Genomic DNA, 19,075 nt, shown 5'->3' with positions numbered 1-19,075 from the left:
TCATTCTTTTTTTTTTTAACTATTTCAATTTTTATCCCAATATATTCAAATATATTCGGGGTTGTCTTTCTTCCATTTCATCTTTTCCTTTTCACAGCAGTCCTTTCTTTTCCTCTCGCTTCTTTCCCTCGCTCCTTTCTTCCTACCTACTTTCTTCTCTCCTCTCCTACTCTACTTCCCCTTCCTTTCTCCCCCTCCACCCTACTTCCTCCCTATCTAACCTTCTCTCCTACTGTTATTTCCCCTACCTTTCCTCCTCTCCTCTTCCCTTTCTTCTTTCTCTCTCTCCCTCCTTCTCCCCTTCCATCTCTCTCCTTCTTATCTCTCTCCATTGCTATATTTATTTTCAATATTTCTGGTGTCCAGACAACCCCGATTTTCTCATTTATTATGCATGTTTCTCAAACCTCCCGTCCTATATTTTAGTTAACATTGTCTTCATCTTGTATCATTTGTATCAGACAATCAATTAATGCAACTTTCCACCTCTTATTTTCTTAACTTTTTTGTTCACCATTCAATACTTATTTTCTTCCAATAGTGTACATCATTTACTAACATTTCAATTTTATTCTGTTTTACATCTTAATTTCAATCATTTTCACTTATAAACCATGCTATTTTTCACATTATATCTGCTGGATTTTCCATTATTTTATATATTTAAAATTTATTTCCTTACCATCAACTTTAATTATCTCTCATTCCATGTATTCTCAGACACAAACAGAAAAAGAAAACATATATCCCATTATATGTTCCACATTTAATTTACTTCTCCTCCTTCTCTTTTTTTTAAATTTCCTTCATTCATTTCAACCTTTTTTACTACCTTTTTATAATAATCCATATATTTCTTCTAATTTCCGTTATTTCAGAAAGAAAGAAAAAGAAAGTTTCTACCACTATTTTAGTTTCTTTTCTAATTTTTCTCCTTCTTTTAACCATTTTCTTTCAGTCTCTCCCAGATCTCATCTCTTGATATTTTTCTCCTTTTCTCCCGTTCTTTCATCATCTTCTTTCTCCCTTTCTTGCATCCTCTTTTCCATCTTTCTCTGACGTTTACTCTTTTAATTTCCCCCCTCAATTTTTCTCTATTAACTCCTCTTCTCTTTATTCTGTCACTGCTAATCCCAGTGTAATCATCTATTTTTTTCACTCTTTTAATTTTTCCCCTCAATCTTTTCTTTTTTTCTTTTTTCGCTTTCTTTTTTAAAATATCTTTCCCTCTCTCCATTTTTATTTTTTCACTATCAATCCCAATATGATCATCTATATTATCCTCATTCATTTTTTTTCAACATTATTTGTTGAAATTGTATATTTTTGTTCTTGTTTTCTCATAATTTTTTCCTCATTTCTTTTTTTATTTTTAAGCCACAATTCTGCTTGTTTGTTCCCATTAAAAGACTCTTGCACCATTTGAAGCATCTCCCATAATTCCTCCCAGTTCTCCATGTTTTCGATATGAGGAGAAAAACTTTTTAGATTTATTTATCTTAGCGCACGCACACACATACACACACACACATATACTTGGCATATTCGGGTCTTTTCCTGTGTAAGGTTGAGAGTATCTTGGTGATGTTATGACGAGATCTCACCAAGATACTCTCAACCTTACACGGGAAAAGACCCGAATATGCCAAGACCTACATACCTATACTATATGTATATGTATATGTATATGTATACGTATTCGTAGGTTTTCACGGGTATATGTATGCAGGTTTTGGTATGTTCGGGTCTTTTCCCGTGTAAGATTGAAAGTATTTAGGCAACGTTTCTAAATACGAGATATCATCTTCAGGCTGGAGTTTTTTGGCTTTGTTCTTATGTGAGCAAAGTGTGGATGTTAACTGCTGTTTCTCTATAAATACTGATGGGGGGGTGTTTTTTGAATTGATGGCCTAGCTGTTGCAAGCTGATTGGTTGGCTGTGTTGCTACATATTGATTGGTTAATGGAATTTTTTAAATTGCTGGCCTAGCTGCTGCAAGCTGATTGGTTGGCTGTGTTGCTATTTGGTTAATGGGGTTCATGTTTGTGTGGATGTAGCATAACCAGACTAGGGCCCAAAATGCTACTTCATTGTGCTGCTTATTAAGATGCACACCCATTCACATCAATAATCAATACACATTTAATAACATAACATTTTCCCTTATACATTCATCCTTAAATACATTAAAGTACTAAGAAAATATGACACATCCTTGTCTTCACTCTGTGTTCAGTGTTGCAACCATTCTCTTAAATATTTTTTTATCCTCATGCATGTTTTACTGCGCTATTGATATACCTTATGGAGAATATACCTTATGTAGCTCATGGAAATCCATGCAACTTCATCAAGAATGCCTGACCACTCAACCCAATATAGCACAACCAACACAAACTGTGAAAACATCAAAAACATCTCAGAAACCACCAACAGACTATTACAATCACATGGCATCAGCATTGCACACAAACCAACTAAAGCTATCCGAACATGCCTAAGTAAATCAAAAGACCCAGCAACCCTGAAGAAAAAAGAGGTCACGTTTCTCTTCCAGACTTCTAAAATAAATACTACTATATTTATTTTCTGTCTTTCATTCATTGAACTTAAACCATGTTCATGTATTTTCCTTGTTTTATGTTTTATTCAAGATTTCCTTAGCCTACTTCCCTTGGAAATAACTGGGACTTCACTTCCTAGATGCATTGTTGGCAAGAGTAACAATAGCAATATGTCTAGAAACTGTCAGGCAGAGAAAAGGCATTTTCAGCTTTGCAGTGGATGAGGCTAATAGGCTGAGATAGTTACTGGCCCACCTTCACCCGTGGTCTTTTGGTTGTGTGGGGATTGCCCTCTGAGTGGAATATATTTTTCATCATTTTTATCACCCTGGTATAAGGAATCTCTGGTTGTAATTCTTTGTTGTAAAAAGGATATGATGATGAAGTTCTTTGGGACTCTTATGTTTTATGACACCAACCTCAAAATATAAAATTACTGTTTTACATTTTCACATTTCATGCACATCTCAGAAAACATTTATTTTGATGTGGAGCAAAAAAAGATGAGCAGAAGTTGCTTTACCATAGCTGGAGGTAGATTAAGGACAACATCACGTGTTCCCTTCCTTAAAAAACAGAATAGAATAGAATAGAATAGAATAGAATAGAATAGAATAGAATAGAATTCTTTATCGGCCAGGTATGATGGGACACACAAGAAATTTTGTCTTGGTGCATATGCTCTCAGTGTACATAAAAAGACAAGATACATTCATCAAGAATCATAAGGTACAACACTTAATGATAGTCATAGGGTACAAATAAGCAATCAAATCATAGTGCAGGACATGTGGATGAATGCTTGTAGTCTTCAGTTATAGCCTTCAGATCTAACTTCCTTCCTGTCGTGCCTGTTCATTAGAGGGAGGTTATTTAGGCTGTCTTCTCTATCTGCACCACTTTTATTTGTTTTTTGTTTTTTATAGCTAACCAGCTAAGAAACAGCTGTACCAGGGATGGAGGAATTGGAAGGAGCTGAGTCAAAAGGGTTATGCTAATAAATATTTTTTTTAAATCACAGAAAGGTAAAAAAGATTATTTTTATTTTTATTCATCTGAAAAGTCACAAGAGAATAAAGATTCAGGCATTTCCTACAGCAGTGGGTAAAACAATTTCAGGTTTTAGCAACACGTAGGACATCTTGCAAAATACCCTCGTGTACTCAAGGGCACACATTTTTGCAATATATACTGTTCACAGAAGACAGATTGATGTTAATTAGGAGTGGGTGGCATGCTAGTATAAAAATAAATTTCTTTTCTACAATGTTTTACTGATAAAAATAGAATTGTAATATGGTGATCAGTGTATATGTGTGAACAAGTGGTGTACTTTTTCTATTTTATAATAGAATTAGGAATTTGCATAATTTATTTAGCAATATAGGCATCAAATTCTGAGCTCCCTTGTGAACATCTTACTATAATTATGTCAAATATGTTTTCCTGGAGAACATATATATTTTGTTAAAAAGATGTTCTTGAGAATCCAATAGGTGTCAAGAAAACTATTCTGGTTATAATCCTAAATGTTCTTATTTTGGAGAAAGCCTAATTGAAGGTAATGGATTTCTGAGTAAAAGATGGATAGGATTGTGCTGTCACTTATATGCTTGCTGAAGTTTTTTTTTTCCCCCCAATTTACTATTATAAGAAATTTCGGAGAGTTCAATACATTCAACAGCTAAAAAAAGATTTCTTAAAGTTCAAATTCATCTTTATTATCCTTGGAAAATAAAAGGTGATGAATTATTTAATCTGCAAAATAAAGGGATAAGCTGATATTTTAACAATGGAAAAGAATTACAGTGCCAGTGAAAGTGACAGCTGTTCTGCCCTTTGTCTGTTCTACCCCATACTTGCCCAAAGTCTTAATGTTGCCATTTCCCATCTTTCCAAAATATCCTCATGGAATTTGGGTAAGAAATTTCAAAAGGCTCATGGACCGTATCCTTCTCCTTTATATTACCATCATTTCTTCATTGTTGGCAACTCACAATCTTAGCGAAAGGGCCGAACTCCTTACTTGTGATAGTAAAGCAAAAGCAACAGTTACTGATTTCTTGAATTTTTTGGTGGGGGGGATGTGGGGTGTGGTAGCCTTTTGTCTGAATTATCTGCAACAAAATGCCTGCAAATTTTCTTTGTCAACAGCATCTGTCTTAAATAACATCTTGGCCTCCATCCTCTTCCAAATATTAAGGTATACTAATTGAAGAACCTCGCCTTCTTTTTGAATAAATACTCTAAATACAGTTTCTGTGAAACTGAGAGTATCCAGTAGAATTTGAGAGTTTAATGTAACAATTCAATTTCAACTTTTGAATGCAAACAACAGCCTGTAATGGAGCAACATCAAAACTCTTAAAACTGCTTCCCTTTTTTGGCCAAATGGAATAGAAAAGACCATTTATAGGTTTCATTTGATTATTTTCAGCAGGTTCACTATGAAGCACTTTTTAAAAATATTGCCCCTATGTATCATCAAAGACAGAGATGGTAGGGTTGAAGAAAAAATCAGCACAGCAACCTTCAAATTGCCCAACAGGCAGCTGATAGAGAAATCATTCCAAATCAATGCAAAAACAAATAATAATTTATTTTAAAAATAAAAATTATTTTTAAAAGGTCAAGCTTTTGCCTCCAAATTAAAGATTTTACCATGACCTGACAATGTGTTTTTCTGGGCTGGCATAGTTGTTTGCAAGGTTCATTCTTATTCTAACTTATTCTGGAATGATCTGATATGAATAGCTTATGTAGCAGTTAAAAACTTGGTGTTTATTACCACTTATTTATATATAATACACTATTATGTAAAGCAAGGATTCCAAAACCTTAAGATGTTACCATTGAAACTCAATAGAAAAAGTATATTTCTCCAAAATGAAGACATAAGAGCAGAAAGATTCTGGCAATCCACTAGAGTTTCTACTCTTAAACCTTCCAAATAAGGCCAAAATTGTATCATCAATGTCTGGATTGTCTTTCCCATCCATAAAAATGCAGAAAAACACTAACTCTTTTGTCTGACATCAACAAACTTCCTGTAATGACATGTCTGATGTTGCAGCTCATTGGAAGAATGAGTTTCAGCTGTTGTCCCTCAGAAATTTGCTAACTCTTGAAATGAAGAAGCAATTAATATAATATATAAAATGTTCTGAACTGAACATGCTATGTCAGACCCTCATATAGTATATAAAACTGGATCTTACCTCCCCCCCCAGTTCCCCAACCCAAGTGCAGTGCCCTAATTTTCACAAGAGACAAGAACAGGACTATCCCAAATCGGGAAACATTTGAAAAGATGATTAAACTCTCTGGCAAAACTATCACATGACACAATCACTCATACACATACCCTTATAAAAAGTTGATCATTTTATAATGCTATAATTAGAAGCAAATTCCTCATTAGTCAATTGTTGGAATGCAATACTTCTTACAAATGTTTTCAAAAGCCAGCAGCTTTCAACACAACATGTAAAAAACGTCATCAGTGGGATAGTGATGTAGGCACGTAAGTGTGGAAGTTGACTAAATTAGATTATAGCACATTTACTAAAAATCTGACTACATAGCTAATAGCTTTGGGAGCTGTGCAAGTGCGATTTATTTTCAGACTAAAATGTGGATATCATTTATTTAACATATGCTGGCTTAATTAATGAATGTAAGAAACTTGGAATGAATGCGTGCATGAATAAGTGAATTTACAAAACAATGAGATATGTTAACTTTTACACTCTTGTGGACAGAAAAACATTGTGGATTGATTCCCAGTTTGAGAAATTAATAATATAAGCTGTTGTAAAAACATTATTTGACTCCCTTGCTATTTGGTCTCAGAACTGAAACAGAAATGATAGCAACCACAGATAAACTGCTTGCCTGTGTAAGAATTCTACATATGTTCAATCACTCTAAATGTATTTATCATGTGAGTTAGTTCATCTTCTTATGGGCAGTGATCTAATCTTAAGTACTGTGCAACTCAACACCCAAATGATTGGGCTGACTCAATGATTGAGCTGACTCAACATATGGAAAATGCCTCTATTAGCCATCATACAGTGAATGCATTTGTGTACAAATCAGATTCAAAGACACTTGAACTGATAATTGAAAGTATTTTAGGAGTGGATGGACCTTAGTCAAAAATTGAAAGAGGCATTGTAAGGAAGAATTGTAAATCTTCAGTTGTATCAGCTGCCCTCACCTTATGATCATCCCTGAAAATCTAGGGACCATTGAGAATAGCTAGATTGATAAGTATGAAATAGAGGCATTTCTTGATAATATTACTACATTTGTGGGTAAGATTGCCATCTTGGAGTTTGTCAGATTCTATTAGAAAAACTATTAGAAAGAGCTTTAAAAATAATCTGTTGTATGAGTTTCTAAAATAGTAGTAGAAAGTCCATGACCGATTGGGTAATCCTCCTTTCCACATATAATATAGACTGACCAGTTTTCCTTCTCCTCATGATTTTCAGCAGAGCCCTGTGAAACCCCCTCCCTCCCCCCAGAACTGCCTGCAAATTTCCTGGGAGGAAAGGAAACAAAGGGAACTATGGACCACAAAGAAAACTCCCATTCTGTACCCCTTTTTTCCTTAGAAATTTCACTAAGACACTTAAGCAAATTCGTGACTGGACAGTTCAGATACCAACTCTGGGTTCATTTTTAACTAATAGGCGTTTTCAAACTTAACCAGAACAAATAGTAACCTACTTGGTTGTATGGACGTATTATATTTATTATATATGCATTCATTTATAAAGGTTTTTTTCTTTACAAAACAGTTACTGCTGAACACCTTCTTAATTTTAGTCAGTTGTTTCTGAAATGCTTGACATCCTCAAAATGTAAAAGCTAATTCTTGGCCTGAATACTTCATTAGCAATAAAATCATCTTTTTGTTCAAAGCCTAAAATGCTTTTTGAATGAATTTTGCTTCTCAATAATTTGAGCTTTAAGGAGAATAAAAGAGTACAAATAGGAGTGTTTCAAGTAACTCATAATTACATGTTAAAAATGTAGTTCATATAGGGGACTCCTTATTCAAGTCTGAAACTAAAGATAAATTCACCTTTATTAGCTGTTGAAATAAGCTGGGTGTGATTGTGCAAATCAGCAAAAAAAAAATTGGTAATAGCTTGAAGAAAAGAAAAAGAATTTGTAGGAATTACTAAGGGAATGATTTCACCTTATTCTAGCCTGGGAATCACATGATGAATATATGATAGAATTTCAATTGTATGTAATCATTGCTTCTTGTATACCATTCTTATGAATATTCTGAATATTTTATATTAACTATATAATATTTTAAAACAGATGATTAGACAGTGAATAATTCAATGAATTCTTATGATATGGGAAAAATACTTTATTTCTGGAAATCTAACAAAACATATGCACTACAGGTTTACACTTGCTGTCTTGTTCAGTGACTATTCAAGGTTGTGCCCTTTGCAGTATTCTTTAGTCAGATGCTCATTAATGTATGCCTTGTCCTATTCCTTACCTCATGTTTTTCTTTCTTTCTTTTTTCTCCTTTACTGAATAGAGACATTGGAGAGGAAGAGATTACAAGAGAATGAACAGGCACACAGTGAAGAATACAGATCAAAAGTATTGCAGTGGCCCTGGCAGTGCTGAGCACACTATACAAATATCCCAGTGTATTAGTCTCTTGTAATCCCTTCCTCTCCAGTGAATGTAAATATAGACATTAATTCTTTCTTGCTAATTATGCAGGGCCAGGTTGAGGATTCCAAAAAGTGATCTTGCTAATCTTTAGTTACTTGTTAGAGCCAGAGAATTTTGTTTGTGTATCAACTTAATATGTTGACCCTACAGTATGATGTGTATAATAGGGCAAAGGAAATGTGTTCGTATAGATGGAATTAGATGATGGTTTACAATATTCAGTAAATTCTTGAACTAAAGGTCTTTTGGGAAAATTTCTAGTTATAAGACTGAACTTCTTCCAATTTAAAAAAAAATCTGTGTTATGGTAGTTGTATTTAAATCAGTCTGATAAAGGCTATTTGCTTTAAGGAAACAGTAGTCTATCCCAAAGGTGCTTTTTGGATGAAGCTTCTTGGATGAGAAGCAAAAGGTCTTCAAAGAAAAAACAGAAAGTCCAGTTGCTTCTTAAAAAAGCACCTTTGGGACAACCATGACCTGGATGACTAAGAATCTCCATAGACATGAACTGTAGTCTACTTTTCATTTACCTATTTATTTACAGAGTGTAAAATAAACTTTGCTTCATAGTAAAATAAATAATTCAAAAAGATTGATTTATTTGTGAACCACATATGTTTTTAATAGCGAAATAGTTTTTATTATGAATAACATGGTAATTGCAAGCATGGACCATTATTATTGATCAATGAGGTAATTCTCCTACAGATGGATAGAGAAGAATGATGTAATTTTTATTTAGTTACCAAAGACAATGACCTTGAGAGATATCAGATGATAGGAGTAAGAACATTGTTCTTAAAATATTCCTTTAATGATAGTATTTAATTTAGTGGCAAACTGAAGGCAGTTTAATTATCATTCAACAGGTACAGCATTTTCTTATGAGTAAGACAGTGCTTTTAAGTGATTTGATATTTCATCACTTTTTTTGTGGTTTTACTGTCTCAATCATAATTCCTGCATAAAGATTGTTCCATTTACTTGAAACAACTCAAAATTGTTCAACATTCATAAGTATTATATATAGAAATTTTTGTTGCATTGAATGAACATGGAGAGAAATGTGAAGAGAAGTGTTGAATCAGTTTGTGTGGCAATTAAATGTACCTACATGGAACTAAGTACTATGAAAATCGCTCATAATTCTATTCAAGTAAAGGGTGTACATGGTGGAAAATTGCCTTGCATGTTTTCATGGACAGAAAATGATCCTTATATGCTTTTAGAAACTGTATTAAGAGCACAGCAGGATAATTGAACTATGCTAAAACTAGAACTAATTGCATGTATTACATGTATTGGCAGAAAATAGGTAAATTTTCAGTAAATAAGCATACTGGTGATGTAAAAAACTCCTTATTAATAAATGAACAGTAACAGTTCTATCTAAATGTACTGATATAAGAGTATCAAAAGTATTGAGGTACAGTTAGGTACTAATCATGCTGGCTGAGAATTTTTTTTAAAAAAAAATTCTAATTGCCAAATATACAAAGAGGATTGAGGTTCACATCTTCATTGATTTATTTATCCAATTTTTATGCTGCCACGCGAGGTGACACTGAGTACATCACTCCAAGGCATCAGTATTTAAACTCAGAGGACACTGTATTACACAAATGTGTTTGAACAGAACCGTATGCATCAATCATTTATATATTATTAAATACTTCAGAGGAAGATAGGATTCTTTCTCTCCATCCCTAGAGCTACAGGTAGTCTTCAACTTACAACAGTTCATTTAGTGACTGTTGGAAGTTACAACAGCACTGAAAAAAGTGACTTATGACAGCTTTTCACACTTGCAACTGGTGCAGCATCCCCATGGTCATGTGATAAAAATTTAGATGCTTGGCAACTTATTCACGGTTATGACCATTGTAGTGTCCCAGGGTCATGTGATCACCTCTTGTGATTTTTCTGATAAACAATGTCAATCGGAAAACCAGATTTATTTAACAACCATGTTACTAACTGAACAATTGCAGAGATTCATTTTACAACTGTGGCAAGAAAGGTTGTAAAATGGAGCAAATTTCACTTAACAAATGTTTCACTTAGCAACAAAAAATTTGGGCTCAGTTGTGATAGTTAGAGACCATGGTTGGGGATTTCTTGGTCTATAATGCAGTGAGAAACTAGCAATACTGACTAACACTGCTGGTTTGTGTTCTATCTGGGTTTTAAAAGATCATTCAAGAAAGTACCTAATTGCATTTGATCTGTGTCTTTGATTTGATTTGATTTGTACTGTGAATATCCAGTATATCTCAGGATACTTTTGCAGAGAACAGGCAAAAAATATTTCTTTTGTTCTAACAGTTGCAAAACCTAATTGTACATGTATTTTCAGTGCTTTTCATGATTCATAGAAAAGTCTTTAGGAGATTTTTATGTTATTTTATCTACTGTTTTACTCTTGTTCAGATTTTTTTAAATCATGTATGTCAGTAATTAAATTGTTACAGTATAATTGTTTCATAAGAAATTATGACTCACTTAAAAATTCTTTTATTTTTAATAATTATTTTTATTCAAATGCAATCACCATTAATACATGAAGAAAAATAATTCAGTGCTCATTGATATGCTTTGTTCCTTTACAAGGTGGTAAAAAAATAAGAAAATAACGTAATATACATTATCTTCTTCCTGCAGGTGAGAAGAGTAGATAGTGTGCAGATATATTTGAAAACCAAGCAGAAAATTCTGAAGATTGCTTAGTGTGATATGGTAAGCATGCACACATTTCCCTTCTTTTAATAACAATTGTATCTACCAAGAAAATATCATTATCTTCTAATGATGATGAGGAAATTAGAAGTGAAAAAAACTCTTTATAAGAATTTTACTCTAATTCAACATACATAATCTATGACTTTGCTGTCATTTTGTTTCTACACAAAGACTTAAATGTGAGAGTCATGGGGGTGGATGTGTATTTTTCGCTTGAAAGGGCAGGGCACACCCTTAGTATGGCTCCAGTTATATTTTTACAGCCTCTGAAGCCTCATAAGATCTCATGACTGAGATATAGAAGCAAAACAACTCTTTGCAATGACATTTTTTCTCCTGTTCATAGCATGGAACACTAATCTCTGCATCTCTGCTAGGCTGTTGCCATTGATTCCTCTTGTCTAAAATCAACTGAAAAATTCAACCCAATAACCTGTGACCTTTGCAAGCCACGGTTTTTTAAAGTAAAAAAAAATGGAAGAATGAGTATGATATATGAATGTCCACAAGCTCTTGTTGCATTCTTACATAAATGGTGCTGTTAACACTGACCTACTGATCTGTCTGAGAGAGAGTTCATGTAGTAGATTATTATTTGAACAGCAGCAGCTGGTAACAGTTGAAAGGATTGATGGTTTTCAAGACCTGTTTATAGTTAATTGAGTGTTCAAGTTCTTGCACTTCTTTCAGTTCCCATGCACTGTAATGGTTGGAAATCAATCTTTTTTTGGAAGGATAGACTGTTCATCTATTGCTTTGTTAATGACTTAATCTGGTATTGGGCTCTTTTCTTGTGAACATGAGAAATTGGCTCCTCTGCACACCATAATCAATGATACTGAACCACCAAAAGGTCTAAAAGAACTAGGAGGTGTACCTCTTGCAATATTTTACTAGAAGAATACTCAAATCCTTTGCTCGAAATAAAACTCCCTATACCACCAGGCTTGAAATTTTAGGCCTTGATAGCCTTGAACTATGCCTACATTCCAACCTAAGCTTAGTACACAAAATTATTTACCACAATGTCCTACCTGTTAATGAGTACTTTAACTTCAACCGTAATAACACACGGCTATCAATAGATACAAATTCAATTAATTCGCTCTAATCTTGATTGTAGGAAATATGACTTCTGCAATAGAGTAGTAAATGTCTGGAACACTCTACCTGATCCTGTTGTCAGTCTCTCTAATCCTCATACCTTTTACCTTAAACTGTCTATTGTGGACCTTTCACGTTTCTTACGAGGTTCCCAAGGGGGCGTGCATAAGTGCAACAGCGTGCCTACCATCCCTGTCCTACTGTTCCCATTTACATGTACTCATTTTATGTGTTTATGGCTATGTTTTGCTTATTTATATCCTTTTATTTGTGCCAAATTCTTTTCATGTGTCCATGGCTATGTCTATACTGTTCCTTGTTTCCTTGTACTTGTTGAGAAACAAACAAACAAACAAACAAACAAATCTTTATACCTATCTTAACTTTTTTTTAAAAAATCCCTTCAAACTAATTATTTTGAATTCCACCAAGAACATTTGCAGGACTAAGGACTGAAGTTTGTTCTTATTCTTTAAATTTAAGCCTGTGATTCTGATACACATTCTATATTTTCTTTAATCTGGAGGTATTTGGATTTATAAATTAGTGGCTGAAACACCAGGAGTCTTTAGTGCTCTAACTTTTATATTAACTATCCCTTTACCCACCCCTTCACTTCCAGTATAAACCTAAAAATAGCTGCACTGTCAATTAGCAAGGGAACTTTTTTTTTTTTTTTTACATTTATATCCCGCCCTTCTCCGAAGACTCAGGGCGGCTTACAGTGTATAAGGCAATACCTTATACTTGTATACCATACTGTAATATGAAAAGCCCTCTTCTTCAAAAGTTTGTGTTTAATTCTACATTCTGACCAGAAAGAAGATGAAGATATCATGTGACTGGGTATCAGCATTAAAAAGAGTTTTGTACTTGACTCAAAATAATTTATTGAACACAAAATCTAATAATTTAGCACTGTTATAAATGTGGTTGAAATATATTTTGTAATTAAACAACTGTGCAAGTGGTAATGGGCTGAATATTCATTTTTCTAACTATAACTTTTAAATTTCAGTTTATAAATACATGTTGCCAGGAAAGTATTTCCAAATTTTTAAGTGCTCAAACTTGTAAGTTTGAGGCTGAGAGATAACATTGTGTTTAATGCTGCTGATGAATTCAAAAGTGACACAACAGGTTTTTAATTGCTCACCTTGTATACTACTACTCAATTACATCATTTGTTTGAAACTTATAATACTATTTTAAATGAATGTAAAAGTAGAATTATGGAAATAATTCTGGACCTATTTGGAATTATAAATTAGCACACTTTTACTTGACAAGGAGTTGAAAAAATAATATAAAAACTTCACGCAAACTGAATCTTATACAAATTTGAAGATTGCTTATTGAATTAATATCCAATGGAAGGGTTTACTAAGTGTAGCTATTTTTCAATTTCCTCATATGTAGAATTGAGTAATAGAACTTTATTCTGTTACTTAAAATTTGTTGTAACATTTAGCTGTGTGTGCAGTTAGCATTGGGTCCCTCAAGCACATTATAGGTCAGCATTTTCAAAGCCTGAATGTAGTAAATTAGGAATCATATTTTATGTACAAGTAAATTCCAGTGTCAAAAGTATGAGTTTGCTATATCAACAAATACTTCATTTATTGCAGCAAAGGGAAAATAGATTGCTCAGTGCAATATTTATTTTGACGCATGGCCAACTGATGTTACTCTTGCATAAATAGGTTTCTTGCCTGTTAACTCTTCAATGCTTTTCAGTTTTAAAAAATCATGTCTAGGAAGTAGCTCAAACACAAGCAAAATTTCATGTTTTATTTTTGTCTTCCATTATGAGTAATTGCCTCCGATATTGTTAGACTTAAAGTTTGGATCCTTTCTTGCTTACTTTTTGAAGATATATCGGTACTTCTACACAGCACTAAATTAAGTATTAGATAGAAGTCCTCCAAAGTTTGCCTATCCCTGATATAAACATTATTCAAGTATAGGTGCCACATTCCACTTTATGCTACTTTATTTTCCAGAAGCATTATCTTTTAATTGTGCTACATCGGATCACAAGTTGTGAGATGATAATCAGCATATTCTATAGGTCCAGAGTTTAATGACCTTACTTGCTACTTTGCTGCGGTGAACTGATGTGTGATAAACTAGATTCAAATCTAGGATCACATAGTTCTGCTTCGATTCTAATTAGAAATAAAATGCTGAAATCCATTTATTTTCTTTTGTCCTTGTGTGATATTTCAAATTGTGGGAATAAAAATTTATGTTTTGCCTGTTTACCAGGAATGAGTTTAGAATTGGGAGGAAGAAAAGATTTTCTTTGGCTTGTGCTGCATATTATATGTACAATAAAATCGGGGGTGGGGGGTAGGGGGGTGGGGTGAGAAACTTTTCCCCTTCAAAGAGAAAGAGTAGGCAAAAGATTTAAGGTAAATATTCCTTGAGTCAAGCTTAATGACATTTTTAGTTCGCAATGCCACCTCCTATTTCAGGGGCATTCTTTACTACCACTGTCTCCAATTTGTAAGAGAGTCAAGTCTTCCACTGCTTATGTTGCCTTTCTGGTAATTAAAAGACAAACATGAGGGTGGAAAAAAAATAATTTTTTATTTTTTTTTGCTGGCTGCAGAACTTAGGCAATTTGGCCTTTCTTTGGGAGATAGACCAATTTTACACAAGATAATCAGATTCACACTTTACTACAAAATCATAAAATATAAAATACAGAAATCCCTGTTTAACGTTAAATGCCCAACTGCGGACATTTATGTTAAAAAGCATAAATATAACTTGATAAAAAGGCAGATATATAAGAAAGAATATAGTGCTCCAAATAAAGTACTGTACAAAATAATCATCCATTAATATGAATTTTATATCCCTAACATCCCAATACAGACATTAAATCTAACAAATATTTATGGTTGAAATATAATTCAAGGCTGAACTTTAAAAATCCAGCTCCTAATTTATTCAAGGATTAACAATTCATAAATAAATAAACATAGTGCAAACACAGTGAGGAGAAATAAAAATCTTAATGGAAGTTGTCCATTGGACTTTTTCTACAGAAAGTATTTTTTAACAGACAGTGCTTTTGCTTTTTAATTCCTCTGTATTTGCCCACAAATTTCTGGAGTTGTGTGGAATACTATTTGGGGGAACTATTTTTCCAACCTGGAAATTTTTGCCTTGCCCTAAACAATTTAGGTCCTGAAGAAAAGGAATATATGGGGAATCTTTTCCTTTACATGGCAGGCAACATCTCTTCCACAGGAAGTATATGAAATATACTATTTGCCTTACATGGAGGTAGGAAACTATGGCCCTTTTACGATCTGTGAACTTCAACTCCCAGAATTCCTGAGCTACCATGGCTGCCTCAGGAATTCTGGGAAGTGAAGTTCACAGATTGTAAAAGAGCCATGGTTTGCCATCCCTGGCCTAAGAGGTTATATATTGGGGATGTCTGAATTCTGCTGGCTGGAAAGGGATCGTTTCAGAATAGGAACATACTGCAGAAGAGATACTGCTAAGGGAATGTTCTGACCAAGCATTGGTTTGTATCCAGCTATATCATTCAAATAGCCACGTTAGGTATGTACCAACATTCCTCCTCCAATATCTACTTTAGGAGAAAGTGAGAAAGATATATCCTGAACATTGCAGATAGGCCCTTCAAACCTCAAAGTTGGATTAATTCATAGCCACTTAACCATATAAACACCACTGAAAATTTTCCCATGAACTCTGACTAATTTCCCATTGTAAACTGTTGGTTTTGATAAACTTTGAGATATTATAAATCTGTATGCCAAACTTCATTGTAATTCACTATGAGCAGTGAAATAGTTAAAAGTTCTGGTAAGTTAATTTTGCCATGATAGACCACACGAGAATGCTTCTGCACCATAATAATAGCGACATGGTACAAAACAAAACAGTTGGATGGTAAAAGTTATGAGCTTCCAGTATGCAGAAATAAAATCCTTCCTGATCCAATCTTAGGTGCAGAGATAAAAAGCAGGTGACACAGATGCTTTTAACATCTTAAAACTTAACAGTTTGGGCTGTTTAATTTTCTTCTTGTGTTTTGATTCCAATTTAAGTGTCAAATATTACTGTAATGCTTTGTGTAGTCATTGGCACATTGTTATGTTTGCGTAGCTGTTCTAGATTAGAAGCAGCAAAAGAATAAATGCTGGAGAAAGATAAATTGTCTATTGATCATAAGTGACATTAAAGAGCTTTCTTTTTTTCTCTTTCTTACCTATTCACCGTTGTGCTATAAAATAAGCCACTTAAATAATATAACAGCACAAAACCAAAATGAGCCAGGGAATGTAAAATTGCTTCTCTCTGCTTAGTAGTCTTCATGGCTAATAATAACACTAATGAATCACAGCAGTGTAAGGAAATATGGTTGTGGTATTAGAAATTATAGTAAGATTTACAATGAAATATAGTACTGTCCAAATAAGATTCTAAATATTTAATGAATTGTGGGTAAGGTTCAATGTACATGGTCGTACTCTCAGTGATTCTGATTTGTAAACTTTTTCTTGTTTGTTAAAGATAAAAAATATGGCTTTGTTTTCTTGTTAGTATCTAGTTATAATTTGAACTAAATCTCTGTGAATATAGATTAACTGTCAGGTGTAATAAAAGAGAGAGGCAACACTTTTGTAAAATTGATGAGATTGCAGAGTAAGAAGGATTTTCTTCTAAATTTGAAGTGTGGTTGCATATGTCATTTTTTAAACAAGAATTTGAGAAGCTTCAGGTTTCAGAGTACACTAATCACAGCACATAGGGAATGATTTCAAAGTATAAAGCTTTGGGGAAAAGAAATTGACAGCTTCCGTATAATTGAGTGAGGTGCAAAACTCAACTCTGACACTTTCTTATCAACAAGTGTCACATGGTTGAGATAAGAGTGGTATATAGAATATAAAGAATTGAATGTTGATGAAGTAGGTTATAATTTTACTGTCCTTTATGAAGAGCGGTTGTTAAGAAATCCAAAAAGAACCTGAGCTATTCAAGGTATTTTATTTTTTACAACATAAGGAAATGCAACAAAACAGTGCTGCATTTTTATAAGGGAAAATATCTTCATCACCTCCATACACACAAGGCCAGTTTTGTTAAGTCAATTCCTTCAGCTTTCCTGCCTGCAAATTGACTCCTAGATGATGACATTTTCCCTGCATTGCTCCATTGTTTCCAGATTGCAAAAATTTAATGCCAATTACTTATTTAAGGAGTTTGCAATTCATGACAACAATGGCAAGACTGGTAACTGAAGAGCTTTCTGTTTTTAGAAAGCCTTTGTTGTTTTCAAGTTAAATATGTCTGACATCTCTGCATGTGAGTATTTTAGACTGTTGCCTTTTTTGGAATAAAGTAAAAGTAAAGGTTCCCCTCGCACATATGTGCTAGTCGTTCCTGACTCTAGGAAGCGGTGCTCATCTCCGTTTCAAAGCCAAAGAGCCAGCGCTGTCCAAAGACGTCTCCATGGCCATGTGGCCAGCATGACTAAACGCCAAAGGCAGATGAAATGCTGTTACCTTCCCACCAAAGGTGGTCCCTATTTTTTCTATTGGCATTTTTTACATGCTTTCGAGCTGCTAGGTTGGCAGAAGTTGGGACAAGTAACAGGAGCTCACCCTGTTAGTGGCACTAGGGATTTGAACCCCTGAACTGCCATCCTTTCGATCGACAAGCTCAATGTCTTAGCCCCTGAGCCACCGCGTCCTCCCCCACTTTTTTTGGGGGGGTGAGAATAGCAGCACATTATTTTGTCTGGAGGAACTAGTCTCCTCTGTCTCATTGTATTAACATGGTAAAACATTATAGTCATTATTTAAAAATCAACTACTCTTAAATTCTAATCAGGCAGCCTAAATGCAATTTGTGTTTTGGAGATAGCCTTGGTTTCTAACATTGAACTTTTAATATCTTTGTAATTGATTTAGACTACTAAAAGAACTAATATGAACCCTTCATTTAATGCATCTGGATCTAATAGACTTTTGATGTGGTAGGCAAAATTGGAGTTATTCTAACAGACAAAATCTATTGTATCTCCCTTACTTAAGCTGATTTGCATAAATTGTGATTTGTGACTATTTGCATTATTTAAGTCATTGCATAGTTAGATATTCTGGATAATGGGCACAGTTTCACTGTTATTTCAGTGGAAATTTTTGAACTTGTCTGAATCAGGTAAATAGAAAATTTACAGCCTTTCTCAACTGGGTTCTATGGTTGGAAAAAAGACACTATTGTTTTTGCAATTTTGTCCGCTACGTATAATGCTGGTACTCAACATGCTAGGAATGTTTATGCTCTGTAAATTTTTATACTTTTCTGTTGCAAACATTGTAAAATAAGAATCATGTAGCTTAGAAATGAATTGCGCTGTGAATTTTTTACATATTTTGCAATTTTCTCTGAGACTTTGAAAATTATTTCAAGGATTGGGAGTGCTTATCTTAGATTAATAGACTTAGAGGAAAAAAGAACATTTCACCAGTTCTAAATAGCTTCAGCAGCTGCAGGCTACTTTTAGGCCCTACCTTCAACTTTTATTTTCAAATGCTGTTAAGACTTGCAATTTGTCCTAATAACCTTCTCTCAAATAAGCTTGCCTATAGGATAACAATCTAATTACAAAATCTTTTCTGGTGCTTTCAGAGGTCAGGGAGGTGATTGGGCCATGGATGCTGGTCTTTGAAGTCTTTTTTCTGGCATTCACATATGCTATTTTAGTGGCAAATCTGAGTTTTCAGGGCCTTTGAAATGTTTGCCATTTTGTTGTTCTGCTATTTTTTATTGTTTTAATTGTTATAGTTTTTAAATGGCTTGAGGAATTCATTTTATATTATAATATTTAAATATTATAATTCATAATATTAATTCCTTGTCTTTCAACTACATCCAAGGGAAAAAATTATATTCCT

General features: G+C 33.8%; 1 protein-coding gene across 18 annotated transcripts in view; it reads left to right on the top strand.

Moving 5' to 3' along the window:
* ATXN1 (ataxin 1) overlaps positions 1-19,075 on the top strand; it is a 249,417-nt gene that overhangs the window by 125,405 nt on the left and 104,937 nt on the right. For 17 of the 18 annotated variants that reach the window (XR_009154529.1, XM_058177821.1, XM_058177820.1 and 14 more), the window contains one exon: positions 10,944-11,018. The gene's annotated coding sequence lies outside the window, so the exon portion shown is untranslated. Of the gene's footprint in view, positions 1-8,139; positions 8,292-10,943; positions 11,019-19,075 lie in introns of all 18 variants that reach the window. The other variant, XM_058177824.1, reaches the window with a different exon arrangement.

Source organism: Ahaetulla prasina, chromosome 3, assembly GCF_028640845.1.
Source record: "Ahaetulla prasina isolate Xishuangbanna chromosome 3, ASM2864084v1, whole genome shotgun sequence".
NCBI classification, from domain to species: domain Eukaryota; kingdom Metazoa; phylum Chordata; class Lepidosauria; order Squamata; family Colubridae; genus Ahaetulla; species Ahaetulla prasina.
Note: the sequence above shows the minus strand (reverse complement) of the source record. Positions and strands in the feature narration are given on the sequence as shown.